Source organism: Mustela lutreola, chromosome 3, assembly GCF_030435805.1.
Source record: "Mustela lutreola isolate mMusLut2 chromosome 3, mMusLut2.pri, whole genome shotgun sequence".
Lineage (NCBI taxonomy): Eukaryota > Metazoa > Chordata > Mammalia > Carnivora > Mustelidae > Mustela > Mustela lutreola.
This window is the reverse complement of record NC_081292.1, coordinates 96,510,808-96,537,553: the sequence shown is the minus strand read 5'-3', so window position 1 is coordinate 96,537,553 and position 26,746 is coordinate 96,510,808. Positions and strand designations below refer to the sequence as shown.

The following is a 26,746-nucleotide window of genomic DNA, read 5'->3' as shown; positions in this document are numbered from 1 at the left end:
AGAGAAAGGGGGAAGCAGGCTCCCTGTTGAGCAGAGAGCCCAATGCAGAGCTCTGACCCAGGACCCTGGGATCATGACCTGGGCCAAAGGCAGAGGTCTTAACCCACTGAGTCACCCAGGCGCCCCCCATTTTTTGTTTCTTGAGACGGAGCCTATTCCAGGTGAAAATGCTGTAAAGATTGTTGATATGACAACAAAAGATTTAGGATATTAAAAAACTTAGTCAATAAATCAGTGGCCATGTTTGAGAGGATTGACTCCAATTTTGAAAGAAGTTCTACTATAGGTAAAATACTATTTTTGTGGGTGAAATATTATTAAACAACATTGCATATTGGCAGACAAATCATTCATGAAAGGAAGAGTCCACTGATGGCATAGATTCATTGTTGTCTTACTTTAACAAATTGCCACAGCCACCCATTCTTTCAGTGACCCTGGTCAGCAGCCATAAACATTGAGACAAAACCCTCCACCAGCAAAAAGATTATGACTCACAGAAAGCTCAAATTATGGTTTGCATTTTTTAGCAATCAACTTTTTAAAAATTATATACATAGGGTTTTTTTTAAGATTTTATTTATTTATTTGACAGACAGAAAGAGATCACAAGTAGGCAGAGAGGCAGGCAGAGAGAGAGAGGAGGAAGCAGGCTCCCCGCTGAGCAGAGAGCCCGACGCGGGACTCGATCCCAGGACCCTGAGATCATGACCTGAGCCGAAGGCAGCGGCTTAACCTACTGAGCCACCCAGGCGCCCCTATACATAGGTTTTTAAACACAATGCTATTTCACACTTAATAATCTACAGTATAGTGTAAATATAACTTTTATATGCACTGGGAAACCAAAAAAATCATTGACTCTCTTTATTGCAATATTTACTTTATTGCAGTAGTCTAAAACCAAGCCTGCAGTATCTCCACCGTATACATACATAGTATAGTTTTCCCTGAAGTAAACATACTTAAATTGCATGTGAAAGAGACAGACACAAAGAAAAAGTGATACAGAACAATTACCATAAAGACCCTACTTGGGGTGCCTGGCGGGCTCAATTGGTAGAGCATGCAACTCTTGATCTCAAGGTTGTAGGTTCCAGACCGATGTGGAGTATAGGAATTACTTGAAAATAAAATCTTGGGTGCCTGAGTGACTCAGTGAGTTAAGCCTCTGCCTTTGGCTCAGGTCGTGGTCTCAGGGTCCTGGAATCAAGGACCTCAAGACCTCATTGGGCTTTCGGCTCAGCGGGGAGTCTGCTTCCTTCTCTCTCTCTGCCTGCCTCCCTCCCTACTTGTGATCTCTCTCTCTGTCTGTCAGATAAGTAAATAAAATCTTTAAGATTAAAAAAAAAAAAAAGACCCTAGGGGCACCTGGGTGGCTCAGTCAGTTAAGTGTCTACCTTCAGCTCAGGTCATGATCTCAGAGTCCTGAGATAGAGTCCTGCATCAGGCTCCCTGCTCACCGGGGAATCTGCTTCTCTCCGTGATCCTTCCCCTTCTCATTCTCTCTCTGTCTCTCACTCTTTCTCTCTCTCAAATAAATAAAACCTTAAAAAAAAAAAAGACCCTACTTGGTTACATTTCTGAACTGTAAGGATAAACATTTTTTCAGACATCTAAGCATAAATAGCAAGCCTTCATGCAAAGACAATTCCATGGGGAAAGAATAATCTTTTCAATAAATGATACTAAGGCAATTGGATATCCACATATGAAAGGATGGTTTTTGGATCCTTACCTCATTCTATATGCAAAAATTGGATCTAAAGGGCCAAAAAAACCTATATGTAAGAACCAAAATCATAGAACTCTGAGAAGAAAACAGTATATTTAGTTAGGCAATAATTACTTAGCTATAAAACCATGCATACGTGACAATAGAAAAAAATAGGTTGGATTTTATCAAAATTTAAAACTTTTGTACTTCAAGTGACATCACCAAAAAAAAAAAAAAGAAAAAAAAAAAAAGAAAAGGCAATCCACAGAATAGGAGAATACATTTATAAATCTTGTATCTGCTTAGGACTTGTATCTAGAATACTTAAGCAACACTTGCAACTCAATAATAAGACAACTCATTTTTTAAATGGGCAAAGGATTTAAATAAACATTTGTTCAAATAAGATGTGAAGGGCACCTGGGTGACTCAGTTGGTTGAGTGACTGCCTGTGGCTCAGGTCATGATCCTGGAGTCCCAGGATCGAGTCTCGCATTGGAGGGGGTTCCTGCTCAGCAGAAAGTCTGCTTCTCCCTCTGATTCTCCTCCTCAGGCTCTCTCATTCTATCTCTCTCTCTCAAATAAATAAATAAAATCTTTTTTCCTCAGGAAATTAAATATAGAACTTCCCTATGACCCTGCCATTGCACTCCTGGGTATTTACCCCAAAGATACAGATTTAGTGAAAAGAAGGGCCATCTGTACCCCAATGTTTATAGCAGCAATGGCCACGGTCGCTAAACTGTGGAAAGAACCAAAATGCCCTTCAACGGATGAATGGATAAGGAAGATGTGGTCCATATACACTATGGAGTATTATGCCTCCATCAGAAAGGACGAATACCCAACTTTTGTAGCAACATGGACGGGACTGGAAGAGATTATGCTGAGTGAAATAAGTCAAGCAGAGAGAGTCAATTTTCATGTGGTTTCACTTATTTGTGGAGCATAACAAAAAGCATGGAGGACATGGGGAGTTAGAGAGAAGGGGGTTGGGGTAAATTGGAAGGGGAGGTGAATCATGAGAGACTATGGACTCTGAAAAACAATCTGAGGGGTTTGAAGTGGCGGGGGATTGGGAGGTTGGGGTACCAGGTGGTGGGTATTATAGAGGGCACAGATTGCATGGAGCACTGGGTGTGGTGAAAAAATAATGAATACTGTTTTTCTGAAAATAAATAAATTGAAAAAATTTTTAAAAAAAAGAATTGAAACATATGTCCACCCAAAAACTTGATCATGAACTTTCATAATAGAAGTGGGAGCAATCTGGGGCTCCTGGGTGCCTCAGTGAGTAAAGCATCCAGCTTTTGGTTTTGTCTCAAGTCATAATCTCATAGGTTGCAGGATGGAGCCCTGAAACAAGATTTGTACTCAGCAAGGAGTCTGCTTGAAGATTCTCTCTCTGCCCCTCCCCTCACCTAAGTGCACTCTCTTTCAAATAAATTGATCTTAAAAAAATAAAAAATAGGGGCACCTGGGTAGCTCAGTTAGGGCCTCTGCCTTTGGCTCAGGTCATGATCCCAGGGTCCTCGGTCTGAGCCCTGCATAGGGCTCTCTGCTCGGCAGGGAGCCTGCTTCCCCCACTCTCTCTCTGCCTGCCTCTCTGCCTACTTGTGATCTCTGTCTTTCAAATAAATAAAATCTTTAAACATAAATAAATAAAAATAAGAGTGAAAACAACTCAAATATCCATCGACTGTTGACTGTGCAAACAAAATGTGCTACAGTGGAATATTACTCGACCATAAACTGGGATGAATTACTGATACATGCTATAACATAAATGAGCCTGGAAAAACATGCTGAGTGAAAGAAGCCAGACACAAAAGACCAAACATTCATGATACCATATATACACAAAATAACTAGAATAGCCAAATTCATACATCAGTGTTTGCCAAGGGCTGGAGGGAGGAGACATTAGGGAATGGATAAGAAGTTTCTCTTTGGGGTGATAAAAATGTTACAAAATTAGATAATGGTAATGGTTGCAAAACTCTAAATATACAGAAATTAAGTTGTATACTTTTAGCAGGTGATTTTACGGCATGTAAATTATATCTCAGTAAAGCTACTTTAAAACAAAAAAAAAGTTTCTTCAAGACCTCAAAAATAGGGGCGCCTGGGTGGCTTAGTCAGTTAAGTGTCTTGCCTTCAGCTCTGGTCATGATCCCAGGATCCTGGGTCCGAGTCCCGTATCAGGTTCCCTGCTCAGTGGGGAGCCTGCTTCTCCCTCTACCTCTGCTTCTCCCCCTGCTTGTGCTCTCTCTCTCTCTCAAATAAAAAAAAAATTTAAAAAAACTTAAAAAAAAAAAAAAGACCTGGGGCACCTGGGTGGCTCAGTGGGTTAAAGCCTCTGCCTTCAGCTCTAGTCATGATCCCAGCGTCCTGGGATCGAGCCCCGCATCGGGCTCTCTGCTCAGCAGGGAGCCTGCTTCCTCCTCTCTCTCTGCCTGCCTCTCTGTCTACTTGCAATCTCTGTCAAATAAATAAATAAAATCTTAAAAAAAAAAAAAGACCTCAAAAAAAAAAAAAAAAAAAAAAAAAAAAGACCTCAATAAGACTCACCTGACTTCACCATGCCAAATTCAGTGACACACAGCAATGTCTAACCTCTAAGGGAAAGATTAACCTAAAATTTTTATACACAGTCAAAATGTCTATTCAAATACAAAAGCAACAGGCAGACTGCTGAAAAAGGCACACAAGAGAGAAATCTAGCTAAACAAGAAAGATTGAAACTAAAGAATATGACACCAGAGAAGTGAAGGTAAAAGAATTAGAAGTGAAAATTCAATCAACTTAAATATAGAACCAAGATAAAACAATAGGGAAAACACAGTTTGAATAGAATGTAAATGTTATAAACAAAGAAAGAAAATTGAGTCCTTTCTTTCAGAGATGAGGAGAAAAATATTAAACTATTTTCCTCTTCCCTTCTTTCTGCCTTTTGAGTTTGTTCTCTATATACATGTTTACTTTTGTTTTTTAACATAGTCAGTATGGCTTTAATTTACATTGTTCTATGGGAACGAACAACTCCAAAACCTCAGTGGCTCAACAGTACAAGTTTATTCCTTGCTCAGGTCACATATCTAATACTGGTTGTCCCAGGGTTCTGCACTACACACTCACCTTGTGACCTAGACTGACAGAGCTTCACCATCTTGGAGCTGCAGCCCTGAAAATACCTGGCCCTCACGTCAACACACTAGGGGAAAGACTGCTAGACGGTGATCACTGGGCAATAAAAGGCTTCAGTCCAGAGGCAAGACTTGTCACTTTGACTAGCTCCTCTGACTCACAGCCCATTGCCCTGTCTTATCTACAAAGGGACAAAAAATGTAAAGTCCAGTGTTCCTGGCAGCAAAGGAACTGGATATGGGCAAGCTCTTAAAGGATCAACCTCAGCACAGGATGTGGCTCTGGCCAGTCAAATTTGCCTTCCTTGGACTTGAAGTACATTTCTAAGATGTTAAAGGGTCCTAAATGATAGAGAGTCTTCTGTCTCTAGTCATTTTGAAATAGACCTCCCTTCCTAGGGTCCTAAAGCCAGGAGCACTGTGTCTGGGGATTAGCTTCAGGATCTTATACTGGTCAGTGACACCCTTGCTGTCCTCACAGGACCTGTGGTAAGTTTCAATTTTGACTGTGGTTTTCCTGTGTGTCTGTAGCCAACCTGTTTCACCAGGTCTCCAAAGATGTCCATGTTTTTCCATAAATTATTTATTTCCCTACAGAAGCCAAAGTGGATTTTTGTCATTTGAAACTGAAAACCCTTCCTGATTGTGGACTGCTATGCATATAGCAATCAGGACAATCACGTGACTGGGAAACCTGCCCATTTTCATTTACTTGTTCTGTGCTTATGGATGAGACTTATGATAGAAAAGCTGTATTTATGGGTTCGGCATAAAGGAATTTACTCCCATTCCCCAAGTGGGGCTATTCCTACCAGAATTACCCTTGTTAGATTGGTCTTTTTTTTTTTTTTTGAAGATTTTATTTACTTATTTGACAGAGAAAGAACACAAGCAGGGGTAGCAGCAGGCAGAGGAAGAGGGAGAAGCAGACTCCCTACTGAGTAAGGAGTCCAATGTGGGGCTTGATCCCTGGACCCTGGGATCATGACCTGAGCCAAAGGCAGCTGCTTAACTGACTGAGCCACCCAGGAGCCCCTTGTTTGGCCTTTTGGAGACGTTTATTTCCCTTAAGAGTAAGAACAAAAGAAATAATGTATCCTATCAACTATGATAGGACATTCTTTCTCAAAAGAATTCTCTTCTCATCCCACTTCTTTCTCAAAACTGAGAACTTTGGATATTTTTAAAAGATATTTTATTTATTTATTATAAAGAGAGAGCACAAGCAGATGGGGGAGGGGCCAAAGGAGAAGGGGAAACAGATACCCCACTGAGCAGGAAGCCCAATGAGATGACACAGGTCTCCATCCCAGGACCCTGAGATCATGACCTGAGCCAAAGACAGATAATCAATCAAGTGGGTCACACAGGTGCCCCCTTTGGATTTTTTTTCATCAGTAATTGAACACTACCTGTAGCTCTACCAGCACTTTAGGGTGAGAGATAGAAATAATTTCTCAAGTACTAAACTGAAGCTAACTGCCAACTCCATTTTGTGAAGAAAAGTATGGTGTCAAGCAACTTCCAGCTACAAAAAGGACACATAAAACCCACAGACCAGGAGGGAATATTTCTAAATCATATATCTGACTTGTATCCAGAGTATATAAAGAATATTTATAACCCAATAATAAAAAGGATTACCCTATTAAAACATGGACAAAGAATTTGATTTTTATATTGCTATATATCTATTATACACATACACACACACACACACATATCAAGGACATATACATTAAAAGATATTAGGAGGGGCGCCTGGGTGGCTCAGTGGGTTAAGCCTCTACCTTCGGCTCAGGTCATGATCCCAGGGTCCTGGGATGGAGAACCTGCATGGGGCTCTCTGCTCAGCAGGGAGCCTTCTTCCCCCGCCTCTCTGCCTGCCTCTCTGCCTACTGTGATCTCTGTCGAATAAATAATAAATAAAATCTTTTTTAAAAAATAAAAATAAAAGATATTAGGAAAATGCAAATCAAAGTCACAATGAGATGGCACATCACACCCAGTAGGATGGCTACAATTATAAAGAGGAACAATAACAAGTATTGTCAGAGATGTGGAGTAACTGGAACACTCTTCCATGGCTGGTGGGAATGGAGGGTGGTGTGGCCAATCTGGAAAACAGTCTGGTGGTTCCTCCTAATGTTAAAGCTAGAGTTACCACATAATCCAGCCAAACCACTGTTCAGTTGACAACCAAGAGAAATGAAATACTTGTCCACAAAATATACTTGTACCCAAATGCTATAGCAGCATTATTCACAGTAGCCAAGAAGCGGAAACACTTTGAATGTCCGTCAACCAGAGAAAGGATAAATACAATGCACTCTATCCACATTGTGGATTGTTATTCTGCAATAAAAAGAGATGGAGAACTGATACATGTTACAACAGGGAGGGACATCGAAAACATGATCCCCAGTGAAAGAAGCCAGTCACAAAGGCCTCATGTTACATCACTGCATTTGTATGAACTGCCCAAAAGAGGAAATCCATAGAGATAGAAAGTAGCTTAGTGGTCACCAGGGCCTGGGGGAAGAGGCCCTGGTGAGAAGGAGCTGCTAACCAGTATGGGTTTTCTTTTTGGAGTGATGAAAATGTTCTAAAATCAATTGTGGCGGTCATACAACTCTGAACCACTGAATTGTATACTTTTCTAAAAGATTTTATTTTTAAGCAATCTCTATATCCAACCTAGGGTTTTCAAACTTACAACCCAAAGATCAAGAGTCACAGGCTGTATGGACTGAGCCAGACAGGTATCCCATGAATTGTATACTTTATTTTGTTTGTTTATTTATTTATTTATTTATTTAGAGAGAGCGAGACAGAGAATGAGTGCACCGGAGGTGGGGGGGCGGAGGGAGAGAATTTTTTTTTAAGATTTTATTTATTTATTTCACAGAGTGAGAGATAGAGAGCACAAGCAGGGGGAAGGAGAAGCAGGCTCCCCACTGAGCAGGGTGCCCCATGAAGGGCTGTATCCTAGGACCCTGGGATCGTAACCTGAGCTGAAGGCAGAGGCTTTAACACACTGAGCCACCCAGGCGCCTCCAGAAATTTTTTTAAAGATTTTATTTATTTATTTGAGAGAGAAAGAATGAGAGAGAGAGAGAGAAAACACGAGAAGGGGAGGGCCAGAGGGAGAAGCAGACTCCCTGCCAAGCAGAGAGCCCAATGCGGAAATCTATCCCTGGACTCCAGAATCATGACCTGAGCTGAAGGCAGATACTTAACCAACTGAGCCACCCAGGTGCCCCCAGAAACTTTTTTTTTTTTTAAGATTTTATTTATTTATTTGTCAGAGAGAGAGAGCGAGCACAGGCAGACAGAATGGCAGGCAGAGGCAGAGAGAGAAGCAGGCTCCCTGCCGAGCAAGGAGCCCGATGTGGGACTCGATCCCAGGACGCTGGGATCATGACCTGAGCTGAAGGCAGCTGCTTAACCAACTGAGCCACCCAGGCGTTCCCCCTAGAAACTTTTTTTGAGGCTTGAATAAGTTTGTTATTCTCATTTTCAGCTTTTGAAAGTGATTATGTTGGAAGAAAGGAGATCAGCTTCTTGCCACTAAGAGTGAGTTAGAGTTTTGCCTTGGGGGATAACTGATTAGTTTGGGCCTAAGCCATATGTGGTGCCTGGGTGGCTCAGTCATTAAGTGTCTCAGGTCATGATGTGGGATCAAGCCCCACAACAGGCTCCCTGCAGCAGGCTCCCTGCTCGGTGGGAAGCCTGCTTCTCCCTCTTCCACTCCCTCTGCCCCTCCTTGCTGTGTCTCTGTCAAATAAATAAATAAATAAATAAACCTTTCATATATATATATTTTTTTTTCCCAGTGCTTGACACCCTTCCCTTGTTCTCCCTCACCTTGTCCAAGGAGCATCTTCCAAAGACCAAAGTGAGAGCTTAATCATGTTTCCCTACCATCATGTCCAGGATGTGGGTAGAGGAAGGACCTCGAAAACCCTTTTCACTGAAGCCCTGGGACCTAAAGCATTATAGAGAACACTGAAAGGAATGAATGACTCTAGACATTGGCCAAAAAATCAAGGATTTCCTTGCTTGTCCCTCCACCCGTTCCTTTCTCCATAGGGCTTCCCCTGGAGGACTGCATCTCAGAATGAGCCAATGCCCTTCAGTGTAACAAGTCTCTCATCTGGAAAGTTCATGTGGTCAAGATAACTAGCACTGGATAGAAGTTGCTGCTTTTTAGGAAAGACAGCTTCTAATACATGGTCGTAAGCACCCACCTGGGGTCTGAGGTCTGGGTGGTGCCCTGGATGGGGCTGGCAACTCTTCAGCAGGATGGCTAGGTCACTCTAATTTTAGGGCCTCAATATCCTTGTCTGTAAAATAAAAAGTTTGGATTGAATAATTTCTAACTCTTGGATTACAGTTTCTTTCATTTATTTATTTATTTGACAGAGTGAGAGACCACAAGCAGGGGGAGTGGCAGGCAGAGGGAGAAGCACACTCCCCACTAAGGAGGGACCTAGAAGCAGACTCAATCCCAGGACCCAGAGATTATGACCTGAGCCAAAGGCAGACCGTTAACCCACTGAGCCAGCCAGGCACCCCCATACTAGTAATATATAATCTTATCTTATGAAAGGGCAAATGCTTTCAAGGCAGCATTGGCCAATAGGTCCCTAAGAGTGAGCTTCCCACTAACGTGAAGAATCCACGTTTGTCCCCGCCAACTTTCAGGTGAGTGTCTGGAAGGAAAGAAAATGTAGGTCTTCCTGACCTATATCTCCCTCTGCTCCGCATAAGAAACTACTGTTCAGAGGTGTGTGTATCCTTCCCATCTTCTTTTCCACAGAGTGACATGCAGACAGAAAGGCATGTTCAGAGACCAATCACAGTGATTTTAGGTCGTTGGCCTTTTCATTTCACAATTCCTTAGAGAGTTTTCTTTTTCTTTTTTTAAAAGATTTATTTATTCATTTTAGAGAGTGAGTGTCCCTACCCCCACGCATGCACACATGAGTGGGGGTAGGGACAGAGGGAGAGGGAGAGAAGTAGACTCCCTGCTGAATGTGGAACCCTACCTGGGACCCCATCCCACAACCCTGAGATCACCACCCCAGCAGAAATCAAGAACCCAGTGGAAATCAAGAGCCTGGCTCTCAACTAACTGGGTCGCCCAGTCTCCCCTAGAGAGTTTTCTTTATTGGCCGTAGAGCTCCACCAGGCAATTTTTCCCAGATGCAAGGTTTTTTGTTTGGTTGGTTTTTTAACTTTTTTAAAGATGTTATTTATTTGACACAGAGAGACACAGCGAGAGAGGGAACACAAGCAGGGGGAGAGAGAGAGGGAGAAGCAGGCTTCCCAAAGATTTGGAAGCCCAATGCAGGGCTCAATCCCAGGACTAGCCAAAGGCAGACGCTTAACTGACTGAGCCACCCAGACGCCCCAAGGTTTTTTAACTTTTTATTATTATTTTTAAATAATCGCTACCCTAACATGGGGTTTGAATTCATGAACCTGAGATCAAGAGTCACATGCTCTACTGACTGAGCCAGCCAGGCACAGCCCAGCTGCATGTTTTTATTTCATGAACTCACTTATAATGCATTCTGGATGTATCCTTCCTAATGATGAAATTAGTAGCAAACATTCTCTTTTCTGTCATTAAAAAAAAAATGCTACATATCCTTGCATTCGTGTTTATGTGCACATATGCCTGATACCTAGAAACAGGGCTGTGACAAAAGGCAGCTCCCCAGATGCTGACCGTTGCTATGTATCCTTCCAGTCTGTTTTCCAGGCTGTGGCATGAAGATAGAGAAGCATACAGAGAAGTATATGCGTACATAGAAATATATCCCAGTGTCTGTATTGTAAAAAAGTGAGACTGAGGTTGGATTTTGGATTTTGACAGGTGCTGCCAAGTCACTTTCCCAAAGGCTATATCACACAGTCCCTGCCTCTCCACACTCCCTTATACTGGAAAGTGTTGATAATGTTTACATTTTACCAGCCTAATGATAGAAACATGTTCTTTTTTAAAAAATATTTTATTTATTTATTTGAGAGAGAAAGAGAGCATGAGAAGGGAGAGGGTCAGAGGGAGAAGCAGACTCCCTGCTGGGTGGGGAGCCCCATGCGGGACTCTATCCCAGGACTCCAGGATCATGACCTGAGGAGAAGGAAGTCACACAACTGACTGAGCCACCCAGGCACCCTGACAGAAACATGTTCTAACTTACAATTTCCTAATTGCCAGTAGGACTGATGGTTTCAGTTTATGTTTATTAGCCATTTGCCTTCCTTACACTATGCATTGCCTATTTATTATGGTCGACTTCTCTTTGTTTTTGGTTTTTTGGGTTTTTTTTTCTCTTCCTCCTCTCTCTCTGCCTGCCTCTCTGCCTGCTTGTGATCTCTCTTTCAAATAAGTAAATAAATAAATCTTTAAAAAAAATTAAGTTCTCGGGGCGCCTGGGTGGCTCAGTGGGTTAAGCCTCTGCCTTTCAGCTCAGGTCATGGTCTCAGGGTCCTGGGATCGAGCCCCACATCGGGCTCTATGCTATGCGGTGAGCCTGCTTCCCCCTCTCTCTGCCTGCCTCTCTGCCTACTTGTGATCTCTCCTCTCTCTCTGTCAAATAAATAAATAAAATCTTTAAAAAAAAAATTAAGTTCTCTTGGGACGCCTGGGTGGCTCAGTTGGTTGGACGACTGCCTTTGGCTCAGGTCATGATCCTGGAGTCCCGGGATCGAGTCCCGCATCGGGCTCCCAGCTCCACGGGGAACCTGCTTCTCTCTCTGACCTTCTCCTCGTTCATGCTCTCTCTCACGTAAATAAATAAAATCTTTAAAAAAAAAATTAAGTTCTCTTATTCCTGGATATGAAATATTCATGCAAGTCAGCAAGGACCTTGAGGTTAGCCAAACAAGTGTTTCCCCAAAAAACATTCAGGAACAATTACTCTGAACCTAGCTCGTACACAGCAGCGCAAAGCCACTCCTTCTGAGCACCTTTCTTTCCCCCTCTCTGTGCAGGAAGCACACATTTGTTCAGGTGGCTTGTCCACAGGCTCCCCTGTGTTCAAAGAGTAGGTCCACAGAGGCAGAATGCAGGTATTCACTCCAATGTCACTTTATCTAAAGCACATTTGTCTGGCTCTCGGCTTTAGATGCATCTACTTATTCTTGATGTCTGATGTCTATATTCTATGAGTGTATGTTAAGGATCCTGTATATCTAGAAAACTCTACTGTGTGGCCTTTTAGCCTTTGCAGGGCCAACGTGACAGGAGAGAGAATAGGGACTGCAGGAGGTGATGTCCCTTCTCCCTTCTGATGGGTAAGTAAATATTGGGACATATTATTGAGGCTATGCCTGATGTCATATCTGGGTTATAGCAGGGTCGGAGTAGGTGGTAGCAATCATTACCATGCATGTTAATATAATTTTAAAATCACGTTTCCACAAGTACTTAGTTGTACGGATTTATCTCCTAAAGTACAGCTAAGAGGCATCTTAATCTGCACTGATATCATTTCCTGCTGAGTTTCCTGAAATGTCCAGGCTGAGATGTAGGCACAAGATGCCAGGATTGGCTCTTGTAGGCAGTTAGTAGACAGGAAAAGCTTCCATAAAACATAAAATTGCCATTAGCTTAATTTTTTTAAGGTCACTCAGGAAGGCTGTATTTGGCACCACTGGCTTGGCTCGGCCATTACCAGCAATAAGCTTAATGTGAACACATGGCAGCTGGAACTGCAAATGTTTTCCTTGAAGGTAAGTTGGGAATAGCGTTTCTTGGAAAGTTTAACTTTTTAGAGCAACACTGGAAGTTTTCATCTACAGACACTTAAGGGTTAATGGCCACTGGAGAACCTGTATTTAAAGCTGCCTGCTGATTCTCCTGCCTGTCTGAGATTCAGACTGCAGGAGGGTGGGGTCGGGGTCTCAGGCACAGCACAGCTTCCTGGTCCTCTGCATCACTCTTAGCTTTCACTGAGCTCTGCGGTACATACAGGTAGTGTAGGGACAGGGCCTTTGCGTATGACGCCGTTTAATCTTGGCAACTCACCTTTTGGGCAGTTAGGAAGCTGAGCCTCGGAGAGGTTAAGGGACCTGCTCAGGAGGTGGAAGAGCGAAACATGAACCCCACATCTCTGCATGTTTTTCCTTGTACTCTTCTGCTCTCTTGGTGGAGGTGGCAGACTGCTGATCTTTCTTTCCTCTCCCAGTTTGGTCATTTCCATGTTCAGGCTTTCACCTAATGAGCTGATAAGAGCTGGAAAATAACTAATGAATGCAGCCTGCCTGCCAAAAACAGGCGCCTTACATCTGAGGTCTCTTAATCCTCACAGTTCTAAGAGGTAAAACTTTGAACTTTTTATTTGAATACTGTCATTGATTTTTTTTTTTGAAGTAGAAATACATACAGAAAAGTACACAAATCCTAAGTATCCAGCCTAATAGGGTTTCACAAAATGTGCCCTTCTGTGTGATCATTGTGGGATTACTAAAAATAAATAAATAAACTTCAAATCAGAATCCTTTTTCTTTTTAAAGATTTTATTTATTTATTTGACAGAGAGATCACAAGTAGGCAGAGAGGCAGGCAGAGATAGAGGGGGAAGCAGGCTCCCTGCTGAGCAGAGAGCCCTATGTGGGGCTCAATCCCAGCACCCTGGGATCACGACCTGAGCTGAAGGCAGAGGCTTTAACCCACTGAGCCACCTAGGCACCCCTCAAATCAGAATCTTTAGTAAAGGCCCCATAACTTTTACTAGAATACCCTAGATGCCCCCATTGCAAGGCAGGTCAGTAATACTTATTTTAATACTTTTTTTTTAAAAGATTTTATTTATTTATTTATTTGACAGACAGAGATCACCAGTAGACAGAGAGGCAGGCAGAGAGAGAGAAAGGAGGAAGCAGGCTCCCTGTGGAGCAGAGAGCCCGATGCGGGGCTTGATCCCAGGACCCTGAGATCACGACCCGAGTTGAAGGCAGAGGCTTCAACCCACTGAGCCACCCAGGTGCCCCTTAATACTTATTTTAAGTAAACATTCTTTCAGCAGGTGACGAGTTCCTAATATGCACCAGATGCACGGAGTGTGCTTGCCTGGCTAGGCTCCTTTCCGGCATATGCCTCCTTTTGGAGCCAGAGAAAGTGCCTGCCTGTCATTATGGTTCTAGATCAACTCTCAGATTTTCTCTGCCGCCAACAGGATATCCAACAACTCAACTCAACTAGGTTCTGACGCTAAGTACTCAGAGTTAGCGGCAGACCCCACAGGTTTAAGGATTCACTGCCACAGAACTAACCCCACTGCAGACGCCAACTGCAAGTCCTGGCCACCCATACTTCTGTTGGAGCAGCTACAGACCCCCCTCCTAAGCTTCTGTGCTTGGCTAGAATGACTCACAGAACTTTCCTTATGTTTACTAGTTTATTATAAAGGATACAATTCAAGAACAGCCTAAAGGTGTTTGGAACTAATATGGAGCACCCACACCTCCAAGCACACCTCCTTCCCAGCACCTCACTATGTTCATGGATCAGGAAGCTTTCAGAACCTGCTGCTTAGAGACTTTTATAGGGATCTCATCACATAGGTATGATTGGTTAAATTATTGGCCAATGGTGATCAAATTCAATCTCCAGCCCCTCTCCCTGCCCCAGAGGTGGAGAGCTCTAAATTCCAACCATCTCATCATGCAGTTGTTTCCCCTGGCAACCAACTGCATCCTGAAGCCATCCTTGGCCTCCAAGAGCCACCTCATTAGCATAAACTCAGGTATGGACAGGCTGACTGGGTGGTTCAGTTGGTTAAGTGTCTGCCTTTGGCTAAGGTCCCTTATATTATGTGTTTTTTACCACAGTTATAAAATATCTAATTGTGAGGACAGTCCTGGCACACATGAAATAAATGAAAGCAAAGGAAGATAATGGCTAATTAAGTACTAAACTGTGAAGTGCTATTGGAGCTTAGAGAATGGAGATGCAATATTAGTTTGATTATTGGAACAGGTTTGAAAGAAAGGTAAAAACTGAATTCAACCTCGAAAGAAGACAGTGGCAACAATACAGAAACCAGTATATTATTAGAGAAATTAAAGTGAAAAAATAAGGTACCTTTTTTACAACCTAAGACAAAGAAGTTTCAGTGAGGAATTAATGAACTGATAAACAAGCACATGCTGAGGCTTATCTTCAATCCTCCCTCTCATCTCCGTTTGTTCCTGCTGCTGTAACAGAACCCCACCGACCAAGGGGCTTTAGCAACACATGCTGACTCCTCACAGCTTTGGAGGCTGGGAGCCCAAGATCAAGGCACCAACAGATTGATGTCTAGTAAGGGTTCATTTCCTGGCTCATAAACAGCTGTCTTCTCGCTATGTCCTCACGTGGGAGAAGGGGTGAGGAAGCCCTGTGAAGTCCCTTTTAGAAGGGCACTGATCCCATTCATGGGGACTCCACCCTCATAACCTGATTACCTCCCAAAGGCCTCACCTCCTCATACCATCACACTGAGGGTTAGGTTTCAACATACGAATTTTGAGGGGGACACAAACATTCAATCTATGGCACTTCTGTGGTTATAAAGGAATTCATGTAGTGTGTATTTTTAAAAAGCACTTCCTTTACAGTTATTCGAAAGGCATTTAGTTAGGATATCTTGGGGCACGTTCTTTTTTCTGCCGAGGTTCCTGAAATATCTCACAAAAAGTGTCATTTTGTAATGAGAATTTGGCAGAAATTTTCTGCTGGAGTAGTTGAAGTCTATGGGCCTTAATTATAAAGTTGGCTAATATAGCTCATTATAACACAGTAGTTTGGATGTAGGAGCCAGTACTAAGTCTCACATGGATAAAGGGGAGTGCTTTTCAGCCCAGCTGATTTGTGGCTTCCTTGCGCTTTATTCTGGCCCCATCTCCTCAACATCTCACTCTTCTTGTTAAGAGCCTGGATCAGATCAGGTGACATGTCACGTGAGGGCACAATGGCCAGCCCCTCAGATAGACAGGAACAACAGCCAGGTCCTCAGAGCCTGCCACTTCTTTGGTATATGCGAATAGAAATGCTGAGCTGGTGATGAAGAACCAGTTTTCTTGAAGCTGCTGAAACAATATTCATGCCTCCTCTCCAGTGAGCTCTGTTTGGAATGTGAGAAACTATAACCTCTCTTAGCTGGGGACCTGTCCCCACTACTTCCTTCCCCCACTGGCTTCCAGGGAAGGGAGGAAGCATGACACATTGCTGTGTATTACCTGTATTTTGTGAGCTTTCTCTTTAGAGGAAAAAGAATGTTTTGTTTTGTTTTGTTTTTTTAAATTCTCGTTCTACTGCTAGAACTAAAAAGTTACTCCTTAATGATACTGACACGAAAGAGGGTTAGAAAAATGGGCAGCTGCTTGAACAAAAACCTTCTGACTTATTTAGGGATCTTCCATTTTTGTCGAGATGGAAGATGGGGCTTAGGTAACACAGGATCATTTTTCTCAAATATACTCCTCCTTCCTTTAGACTCTGGGAGTTTACCAACTCCCTCATTCAGAGTAGAGGCGTCTTGTCTCCTGTTATTTGAATTGTTCCAAGGACTCTTTGTAGCTTTGTAGTTTGTTCTTTTTTTTTTTGACAGAGAGGTCACAAGTAGACGGAGAGGCAGGCAGAGAGAGAGAGAAGCAGGCTCCCTGCTGAGCAGAGAGCCCGACATGGGACTCCATCCCAGGACCCCGAGATCATGACCCGAGCCGAAGGCAGCAGCTCAACCCACTGAGCCACCCAGGCGCCCCCTAGTTTGTTCTTTTAATAGAAGATGTAATTTATCACATGAGTCTGGGGTAGTTTTACCTTCAGGCATGGACTCTTTCAGAGGTTCAAACAATATACCCAGTGTGGTTCCTTTCCAGCTGCTCCAGGTCATGTGCTACACGGTAGCAAGACAGCAGTCAGCAGTGCCAGGAGAAACAGGAGCTATGACTTGCTCAGAAACTGTCTGGCCTGAACTGGGTCATGCGGTCATGCTTGAGCCATTCACTGGGATGGGGAGGACAAGAGATGCCAGGCCTGGATCCTGTCCATGCAGGGGAGAGTGAAGCAGAGCTGATCTAAGCAGAGGCTGGAAAGCAGTGGATGTGTGCTCCTTGGGCACCTCACCGCACGCACCCACCAGCTCCTGCTCAGGCGGGTGCGTTTACCAATAATTAGTTCGTTTTTACTGCTGAGTAGTATTTCATGGTGTGGACCTATCACAGTTTCTTTCACCATTCACCCATTGAACGAGGTCTGAGCTGTTCGTAGTTTCAGTCTAGTATGAATACAGTGGTTATGGGCAATTTTGTAAAGGTTCTCATGAAGACTTAAGTTTTCGTTTCGCTAGGAGAAATGTCCAGTGGTGTAATTGTTAGGGTGTAGGGTTAAGAAACTGCAAAACTGGGGTGAAAAGGTGGCGCAGTCAGTTAAGTGTCTGCCTTCAGCTCAGGTCATGATCCCAGAGTCCTGGTATCAAGCATCAGGCTCCCCGCTCAACTGAGAGCCTGCTTCTCTCTCTCCCTCTGCTACCCCCCCTGCTTGTGCTCTCTCTCTCTCTCTCTCTGTCAAATGAATAGATAAATTATCTTAAAAAAAAAAAAAACAAGAAAGAAAGAAACTGCCAAACTATTTTCAAAGTGGTCGTACAATTTTACATTCCTGTGAGCAATGTATGAGCCATCCCATTTTCTCTGCATCCTCGCCAGCATTTTGCATGCCCACTACTTTTTATTTCAGCTGTTCTCGTAGGTGTGTAAGAGATCTCAGTGTGGTCTTAACGTGTCTAATGAAAGTGACATTGAGCATCTTTTCCTGTGCTTGTTTTCCTTCCATATATCCTCTTCAGTGAAATGTTTATTCGCGCATTTTCCCTATATTCTAATTGGATTGTTTGTTTCTTACCATTAAGTTTGAGAGTTCCTTATATATTCTAGAAATGAGCTGTTTATCAGATATGTGGTCTGCAAATATTTTCTCCCAGTCTGCAGCTTATACTTTTACCCTTTTAGGAGGACCTTTCGGGTGCCTGGGTGGCTCAGTGGGTTAAGCCGCTGCCTTCGGCTCAGGTCATGATCTCAGGGTCCTGGGATTGAGTCCCGCATCGGGCTCTCTGCTCAGCAGGGAGCCTGCTTCTCTCTCTCTCTGCCTGCCTCTCCATCTACTTGTGATTTCTCTCTGTCAAATAAATAAATAAAATCTTTAAAAAAAAAAAAAGAGGACCTTTCATAGAGAAAAGGTTTTTATGAAGTCCAATTGATTGATTTTTTTTTTCTTTTGGATAGTGTTTTTGGTGTCATATCCACAAATTATTCAACAAGCCCAGGTCCTGAAGGTCTTCCGCTGTTTTCTTCTAAATGTTCTATAGTTTTACACTTTACTTTAAAATCTATGATCCATTTTGAGTCAATTTTTGTAAAAGGGGTTAAGCCAAGGTATTTGGTTTTTTTGTCCATGGATGTCTAGTTACTCCAACACCATGTGTTTGAAAAGACTCTCTTTTCATCCATCAAATTGCTTTTTTATCTTTGTCATAAACCAGTTGGTTGGTCTTATGTAAGCAATCATTTTGTTCTTTATTCTGGGAACTACATGTTTGTCCCTAAGCCAATACAGCAGTTCTGATTACTATACCCATATAAGGAAACCAAAATATCAGGTAGAGTGAGTCTTCCTACTTTTCTTTTTTTTTCTCAAAATTCTTTGAGATATTCTAATTCCTGTTTTTTACTATGAGAACTTCAGAATAAGCTTTTCTATGTTTACCAAAATCCTTGGTAGAATTTTGGTAGGAATTGCATTGTATCTATCTATATATATCGATCAATTTGGACAGAACCAATATCTTTGTTGAGTCTTCCAATCCATGAACACAGTATGTCCTTTCATTTTTTTTTTACCTTTTTAAAATTTCTTTCAACAACATTTTGCAGTTTTCTTTATTATGCCCTTACATATTTTGTTGGATTTATACCCAAGTGTAAGTGAAGGAGATGTTCTGCTCCCCTCCCCATCCTGGGCCCTGCTTGCCCTTTCTCCCTGCATTCCCCTTCCTACAGCTTTGTGTGGTTTCGAAGAAAGAAGATCCCTAGTTTGGTATGTCTGGGCTCTGCCAGGGTCCTAAGGCTTTAAAGCTTAGGAACTCAGTTTCTACAGAAGTTAAGATCTCTGCCTTGAGGGCCACCTGGGTGGCTCAGTGGGTTAAAGCCTCTGCCTTCGGCTCAGGTCATGATCCCAGGGCACTGGGATCGAGCCTCACATCAGGCTTTCCACTCAGCGGGGAGGCTGCTTCTCCCTCTCTCTCTGCCTGCCTCTCTGCCTGCTTGTGATTTCTGTCTGTCAAATAAATAAATAAATAATCTTAAAAAAAAAAAAATCTCTGCCCTGAGAAGTAAGAAAATATTCACAGCATGGGTAGCCTTCGAAATTGCTCTGCTATTCACCAGACACATTTGTGGCCAGTGCTGTAGCTACATGGCACGTCACACTTTGACATGTTCATCATACTAGCTGCAGAGCTTCAGCCGGACAGCCTTCATGATCTGGTCAGTAGGGAGGGACGGTGGGGTCAGTGATCAATGATTCCTAATGCTTTCCAGCATATCCAGCCTCTTTTCCTTTGCATTGGTGTCACCCTCACCACTTCATCTTTTCCATTGCTTCATTATATGTTCAGTGACTTCCAATCAACATGGTTACTTTTTGTTGTTCCTGAGCAAGCCCCAAGCAAATTGTAATCTTCTTCAGCACAAATTAGTATCTGTGCGTGTGCTTGTAGCTTCTCACCAGCTCCTGCTTTCTGGGTCCCATATCTTGCCTTTCCTTTTTTAATTTTTGGGGTTTTCCTTCTTTTCTTTTTTCATTACTTTTTCTCCTTTCCTGCTGTGGTGAGATGTTGTTTATTTAGTCTCATTGTTCCTCCATCTCTGCACATAAAGGTCTCTACTAGAACACTGCAGAGGAAAACGATGGTTGTCTTGAATTGCTCTTGTGTTTCTATCTCTGAGAAATGTAAAGTCACTATATGCAGAAAGGCCTTCGGGTACCTGGGTGGCTCAGTCAGTTAAGTGACCTACTCTTGATTTTGCTCAGGTCATGATCTCAGGGTCTTCAGCTCGAGCCCCAGGTCAGGCTCCACACTGAACATGGAGCCTGCTAAAGATTCTCTCTCTCCCTCTTCCTCTGCCCTGCTTGTGCTCTATTTCTCTCTCTCTAAAACAAACAAACAAACAAACAAACAAACCCTTGTACCATTTATAAGGTACTAACTCTTGGAATGTGTCCCACTGACCTCAGAGAGGGCTAAGAAGGAAAAGTAGATCTGACCTCAGGCTCTTTCCTTCCCTTGGTGTATATCGAGTTGCTGCAGCTTTAGGAGGTTTAAGAGCTAGAAGTTCAGGAGCTCCACAAGTCCTAAGGTGCTAGACAATGCAGGGAGGATGACAGCTTTCAGCATTCTTGGGAGAAGGCCCAGAACTTCTAAGTTTTTAACCAGGACCCAAAGAAGTTGCAACTGGCATATTCCTGGGGTGGGGGCGATGGGGGAATTGGGGGAAGGATTTTTATTTTGGTGAAAACTTTAAAATAAAAATTTTATTTTGGTGATGGCTACACTGGTAGTTACCAGGTTACCACGCCAAGCCTGCCCTTCTCAATTACACTCCAGTGATGCTTGGTCTGGCTGTCTGCAAACCACATTTCCCAGAACTCCTTGCCACCTGATTTCCTTTTTCGGCTCTGCTGACAGGAAGTGCTGGTGAGACCCTGGAAGGTGGGAGAAGGCGAGCATCTCTTCCTGTTTGCAGCTACTGTGGTCCTCCTCCAGTAACTGCAGGAAGTTCCAGCTCCCCACTACTTTGGTTCTCTGAGCACCAGCCCAAGGGCACCCCACAAATGTTCAAGGACCAGGCACACAGTACCATTTTAAGAGGTTCCAGCACCAGAGGTAAAATGGTTGTTCAATCCAGCACCAGCCTCTGGGGGCCTATCCTTGAAGGTCCTACATTCTGGTGATGCTAAATCTTCCCTAGTATTCTCTAACCCCTAAAGGTGATAGCTACTTCTTAATTTTGCTAATTTTGGGATCACTTCAACATCTACTTCATACCCTTAGACTGTATAACCAACTCCTTGTATTAAATGCCTTTTGTTTGAAATGCCTAGTGTGATTTCTCGTTCCTGGACCCTAATTGGTATAGTACTTGGTACCAGGATTAGGAGTTATTCCCCACCTCCCAGAACACACATGACTTTCTAATGCATCTAAAGTACTTGCCATCTCCTGCTCATCATGTCCACTCAGCAAGATGTCACCAATGTAATGGATAAGTGTGATGTTCTGTGGAATGCCAGGAAGATTAGTTCTCTGCAGGCAAGTTTACGGTGAAGAGAAGGATAGGTGACATAACCCTGAGGCTAGACAAGTGAAGACATATTCCTATCTTTGAAATACCTCTTTCCTGACTGGAGCCTGATGGATATAGTAGCCATTTATAACTATTGCAGTTTGAGGATGAACCACACAGGGTTCCAAAAAACATGAGATCTTGTAGAAAGTCTTAAATGTCTAGACTCAGAGAAGGAAATAAGAAATAAGATTTTTTTTTTTTTTTTTTTTTTTTTTTTTACTGCTGGATAAACACGTTGTGGCATATTCATTCAGTATGTATTGAATGACATAGTACCCAATGCAGCAAAGAAAAGGAATGAATTATGCCTGTACCCAAGCAGAGAGATGCATTTCTGTGACATAATGTTGAGAAAAAGAACCCAGACAAAAAGAATACATACTATATGAGTCTGTTTCTATGATATCCAAAACAAAACTATCTCTGGTGATATAAGTCAAAATAATGGTTATCTTCTGCACAGGGACTAGTACCCTGGTGAAGGCACTTTAAACAAGGGAGCCTGTGAGTTGCTTGAAATATCTACATCTTAATTTGGATGGATTTGTACATTCTAGGGGCACCTAGGTGACTCAGTTGGTTAAGTGTTTGCCTTCAGGAGACACCTGGGTGGCTCAGATGGTTGGGCGTCTGTCTTCTGTTCAGGTCAAGATATCCAGGTCCTGGGATCAAGCCCTGCTCAGGCTCCTGACTCAGTGGGGAGTCTGTTTCTCCTTCTCCCTCTGCCTGCTCCTCCCCCAGCTTGTGCACTCTCTGTCTCTCTCTCTCTCTCTCAAATAATAAACAAAATCTTTAAAAACAAAAGAAAAAAAAAGCTTCTGCCCTCAGCTCAGGTCATAATCCAGTGTCCTGGGCTCCTGCCACGTTGGGCTCCCTGCTCAGCGAGAGGCCTGTTTCTTCCTCTCCTCCCTACTCATACTCTCTCTCAGTATCTGTCTCTCTCTCCCAGATAAAAAAGATTTGTGCATTCTACATGTGTATGTTATCTCAGTAAAAAAGTAATATAAAATTCTCAGCACAGACTAGATATTAAGAGTCTTTATAAAATAAATAGATGTGTGAGTTGCGCTTTCCAACTTGGTTTCATTTATTTTACCAGTAATAGCTAGAAGTTTAGAAACTTCTTGATGTTAAATTGTGTACCCAAGGGACATAAAGTCTTAAAATACATTTTTTCAGAGTAATGTGGTTTAACTCTACCACAGAGAAAATACCATGGGTCTTACCAGTTTGTCAAGAAATACTATCAGAAATATTTCATACTGGGGCGCCTGGGTGGCTCAGTGGGTTAAAGCCTCTGCCTTCGGCTCAGGTCATGATCTCAGGGTTCTGGGATCGAGTCCCACATCGGGCTCTCTGCTCAGCAGCGAGCCTGCTTCCTCCTCTCTCTCTCTCTGCCTTCCTCTCTGCCTACTTGTGATCTCTCTCTGTCAAATAAATAAATAAAATCTTTTTTAAAAAGAGAGAGAAATATTTCATACTGTCAGAAACGTATTTTGTATTTCTGAAACACTCAACCCATGTAGACATTGGTATATACAGATAAATATTTATTTATTTCTTTATTTGAGAGAGAGCACATGCATGCATGCGAGCAGGGGAAGGGGCAGAGTGAGAGAATCTTTAAGCAGAATCCCCACTGAGGATGGAGCCCAAAACAGACCTGGGGCTCAATTCTATGACCAATGAGATCAAGACCTGAGCTAAAATCAAGAGTCAGATGGTCAATCCACTGAGTCACTCCTGCAATTCAGTAAACATTTATTTTAATCAAGTTAGAATTTATCCTCTCTTATAAGTACCCAACTGGACGTACCCTGTGGAGGGTACACAAGAGGCAGGCACCATCTCTGAAGCAGATTACAGTCTCTGTGTGCTTGCTTTTTGTGGAGGCCAGAGCACAGATTCAGTCTCTGCATCTCCTCCTAAGACCGGACCCATGTCAGCGTGGAAAGTGGGACAGATGAAATCTGTGTTACCCATTGAAATCTCTTGCAAAAACTTATTTCATTACTATGGGTTGACAAATGCCTTTAGTGCATCTGCATTGCTCATCCAAGGTACAAATCCAAAAGAATGGGTATGTCTGTTGTACAGGTCAATTTCATGTTTATCACAACACCCTGATACCAATAAGTTTCACAGTTATTGAGCATCTTTGACATGCTAATCCTATAATAGCTTCATATTTGTAAACTTATTTAAATTAAATAATCACCCTGAATTGTTATGCTTTAACTTGCTCTAGGTTCACAAGTATTCAGTGTCAGTGCTGGAATTTGAACAGCCTAATTCCAAAGTGCACGCTCTTCATCATTACCATATATAATTTTTTAGATACAGCCACTTTGGAAAACAGTGTGGAGATTCAAAATTGAGCTACCCTATGACCCGGCAATTACACTACTGGGTATTTACCCCAAAGATACAGATGTAGTGAAAAGAAGGGCCAGCTGTACCCCAGTGTTAATAGCAGCAATGGCCACAATCACCAAACTGTGGAAAGAGCCCAGATGCCCTTCAACAGATGAATGGATAAAGAAGATATGGTTCATATATACAATGGAATATTACTCAGCCATCGGAAAGGATGAATACCCAACTTTTGTATCAACATGGACAGGACTGGAGGAGATTATGCCAAGTGAAATAAATCAAGCAGAGTAATCATATGTAATCATCTCATACGGTTTCAGTTATTTGTGGAACATAAGGAATAACATGGAGGACATTAGGAGAAGGAAAGGTAAAGTGAAGGGGGTGGAAATCAGAGGAGGAGATGAAGCATGAGAGAGTGTGGACTCTGAGAAACAAACTGAGGGTTTTAGAGGGGAGGTCAGTGGGGGGATGGGTGAGCCTGCTGGTGGGTATTAAGGAAGGCATGGATTGCACTGGGTGTTATACGTAAACAATGAATCTTGGAACACTACATCAAAAACTAATGATGTATGGTGACTAACATAACACAATAAAAAATTAAAAAATAAATTGAGATATAATTAACATAATACTGTGTAAGTTTAACATGTACAATCTGTTGATTTGATACACTTATATACTGCAATATGAGTATCACTACAGACTTAGCTAACACCTCTATCATGTCACACAATTATCATTTCTTTTATGTAGTTGGAACAATTAAGATCTAATCTCTTACATTACCATATATTCTTAACCATTCAATGCAAGAAATGATGGGAAGCTGTGCATCTGGAAGCAGATGATTGGAGCTATTTTGATAAGATTAGTGCAGTTATATCATAGCATATTGAGATGACATTTCAGGATCATGCAGAGGGCTGGAGCCACAGTTCCCTTCCCCAATAACATTACATTCCTATTACTTGCTGGCTTTCTTCTCTACTTATTCGGGTCACAAATAATGAGTGCATGACTCCTATGTACCACGTTTCTCTATTTTGTGTAGGAAATGAGAAAATAAGTAAGACAGCCTCTTCTGTATTTCTGGCATATATTGCCCTCTGTTTCTTCCTCCTGTTCATAATTTCATTCTGCATACTTTTGCTTTAGTTCAAACTGTTGCTTACGGATGGGAGGTGACCTCAAAGTGACTTTTTAAAAGTCCAGACTCTTTGCCTTTTGGCATCAGTTAACAATGGCCACAGCATCTGGATCCTACTTCTCAGTAAAATGCCTCTTCTGACAGCTCAGTGCAAGGTTTGTTTTTGTTTTAATTTGGGAGTGTTTCAAGTCTAACTTAGTTCCATCATTTACTTCCTGACAGCTTGATAACCAGGGAGCAATAACTCCCTTATCTGTGGGCTGTTTAATGATGCTATACTAGAGTCCTAGGAGCAATAGACTTAGGCCCTTTCCAGATGCCATATTTTAAGACTTTCAGCTGGAAAAAACTTCACTATGTGAAATTTATTTGGATTATTTTAAGTCAGGATTTCGTCTTATTTAAAAACAGCAGCGGGCGCCTGGGTGGCTCGGTGGGTTGAGCCACTGCCTTTGGCTCAGGTCGTGATCTCGGGGTCCTGGGATCGAGTCCGGCGTCGGGCTCTCTGCTTAGCAGGGAGCCTGCTTCCTCCTCTCTCTCTCTGCCTGCCTCTCTGCCTACTTGTCATCTCTCTCTGTCAAATGGGTAAATAAAATCTTTAAAAAATAAATAAATAAAAATAAAAATAAAAAAATAAAAACAGCAGCAACAACAACAACAAAAAACGGACCTCTGGCTTGCTGTTCTCCTGTATTTCTGGCTGCAGGCCATATGATATCTAATTTGCAGGTTTTTAGGCAGATAGAGGTTAGAAACAGGCAAACGTGGCCTCACCAGCAGATAAGTGTGTCAAGACTGTGACAGGAGTTGTGAAGACCGCTATAGAAATAGCTTTTTTTTTTTTAAAGTCGCCTCCTGTTCTCCAAAGCATAGCTGTCTGTTCCTTTCTCTGTTGTCCTTCACCAGGTTCTCTTTGGGAGCTTAGGTCCAAGAGACACCAATCGAATACTCAGTTTCCTCAGTTTTTGTTGCCTACAGGTAATTATGCTAGAAGTCTGTAGTAGTAGATCTGATTATGCTTGAGTACATTATGCATTCTAGAGCAGAAGGTTTTTGCTGGAAAGCTTCACTGTCAGATACAATTTGCATTTTTTACTAGATACTTTTCTTTGCTCCTTGAGGACAAACATGTTAAGAACTCCTTTGTGCATAAACAGAATAGCAAAACACAAAACGGTCTATCTGTGGGCTTGAGTCTTTGTTAACAAGATTGGCAATGCTTTAAAACAGGGCAGGGCCTGTACAGTTTGCGTTTGGAATGGTGAGGGTGTGGGAGCAGGGTGGAAACAAGACTTAGTGCAACTCCATCTGTAATTAACAAAAATGTCAAGTCCTCAAATCAAATAGCAAGTATTGGAAATTGAAGCTATTACTCTTAGTTTTTTTTTTTTTTTAAATGTTTTATATTGGTCTTTTTGAGACCCTTGCCCTGCTAATGCTGAGCAATGTTACTGGGCCTATTGAAATCCTGCCCTGTGGATAATTGCATCGAAGTCCTCTCCTTCTTGGGAATTCGGGGGTTCAAGACAGAAAGATGGACTCCTGATACCAAAGGCTGGGTGCTGTTTGCCCTTCTAGGTCCGTGAAGAGTCTGGCAAGGGGCCTGGAACACCTCCCTCAGGGATGGCCGTCGCCAGTCGGTCAGTTTGATTTACGCGGCTCTGAGCTACCCCGTTCCTGGCTGCTTTTGAAGGCTGCGGCCAGGTCGCGTGAGGCAACATGAGGCGTGGGCGCTTGTGGGGGAAGGGCCGTGGGCAGCTGGGTGACGGGTGCTAAGGAGGGCTAGGGCCAGGCCGCAGGGCGGGAAACCCCAGCAGGGCCCCGGCGCCTACAACGCTGCCCGCCCGGGCCCGCACGAAACCTCCCGGCGCGCTGCACGTCCGTTCACAGAGGCCGGGCGGCCCGGCGTGCAATGCGCCGGCCGACCGTGCGCGTGGCTATGCAGGCGGAACG

The 26,746-nt window shown here is 42.8% G+C and overlaps 1 long non-coding RNA gene across 3 annotated transcripts in view; it reads right to left on the bottom strand.

The window, feature by feature from the left end:
• LOC131826880 (uncharacterized) overlaps positions 1-26,746 on the bottom strand; it is a 77,661-nt gene that overhangs the window by 49,527 nt on the left and 1,388 nt on the right. The window contains exons 2-3 of one of the 3 annotated variants that reach the window (XR_009351793.1): positions 12,905-12,948; positions 9,114-9,209 (exon numbers count right to left, since the gene is read on the bottom strand). The exons of 1 other annotated variant lie outside the window; for it this stretch is intronic. This is a non-coding gene — a long non-coding RNA (uncharacterized LOC131826880). The remainder of the gene's footprint in view (positions 1-9,113; positions 9,210-12,904; positions 12,949-26,746) is intronic. One more of the 3 variants, XR_009351791.1, reaches the window with a different exon arrangement.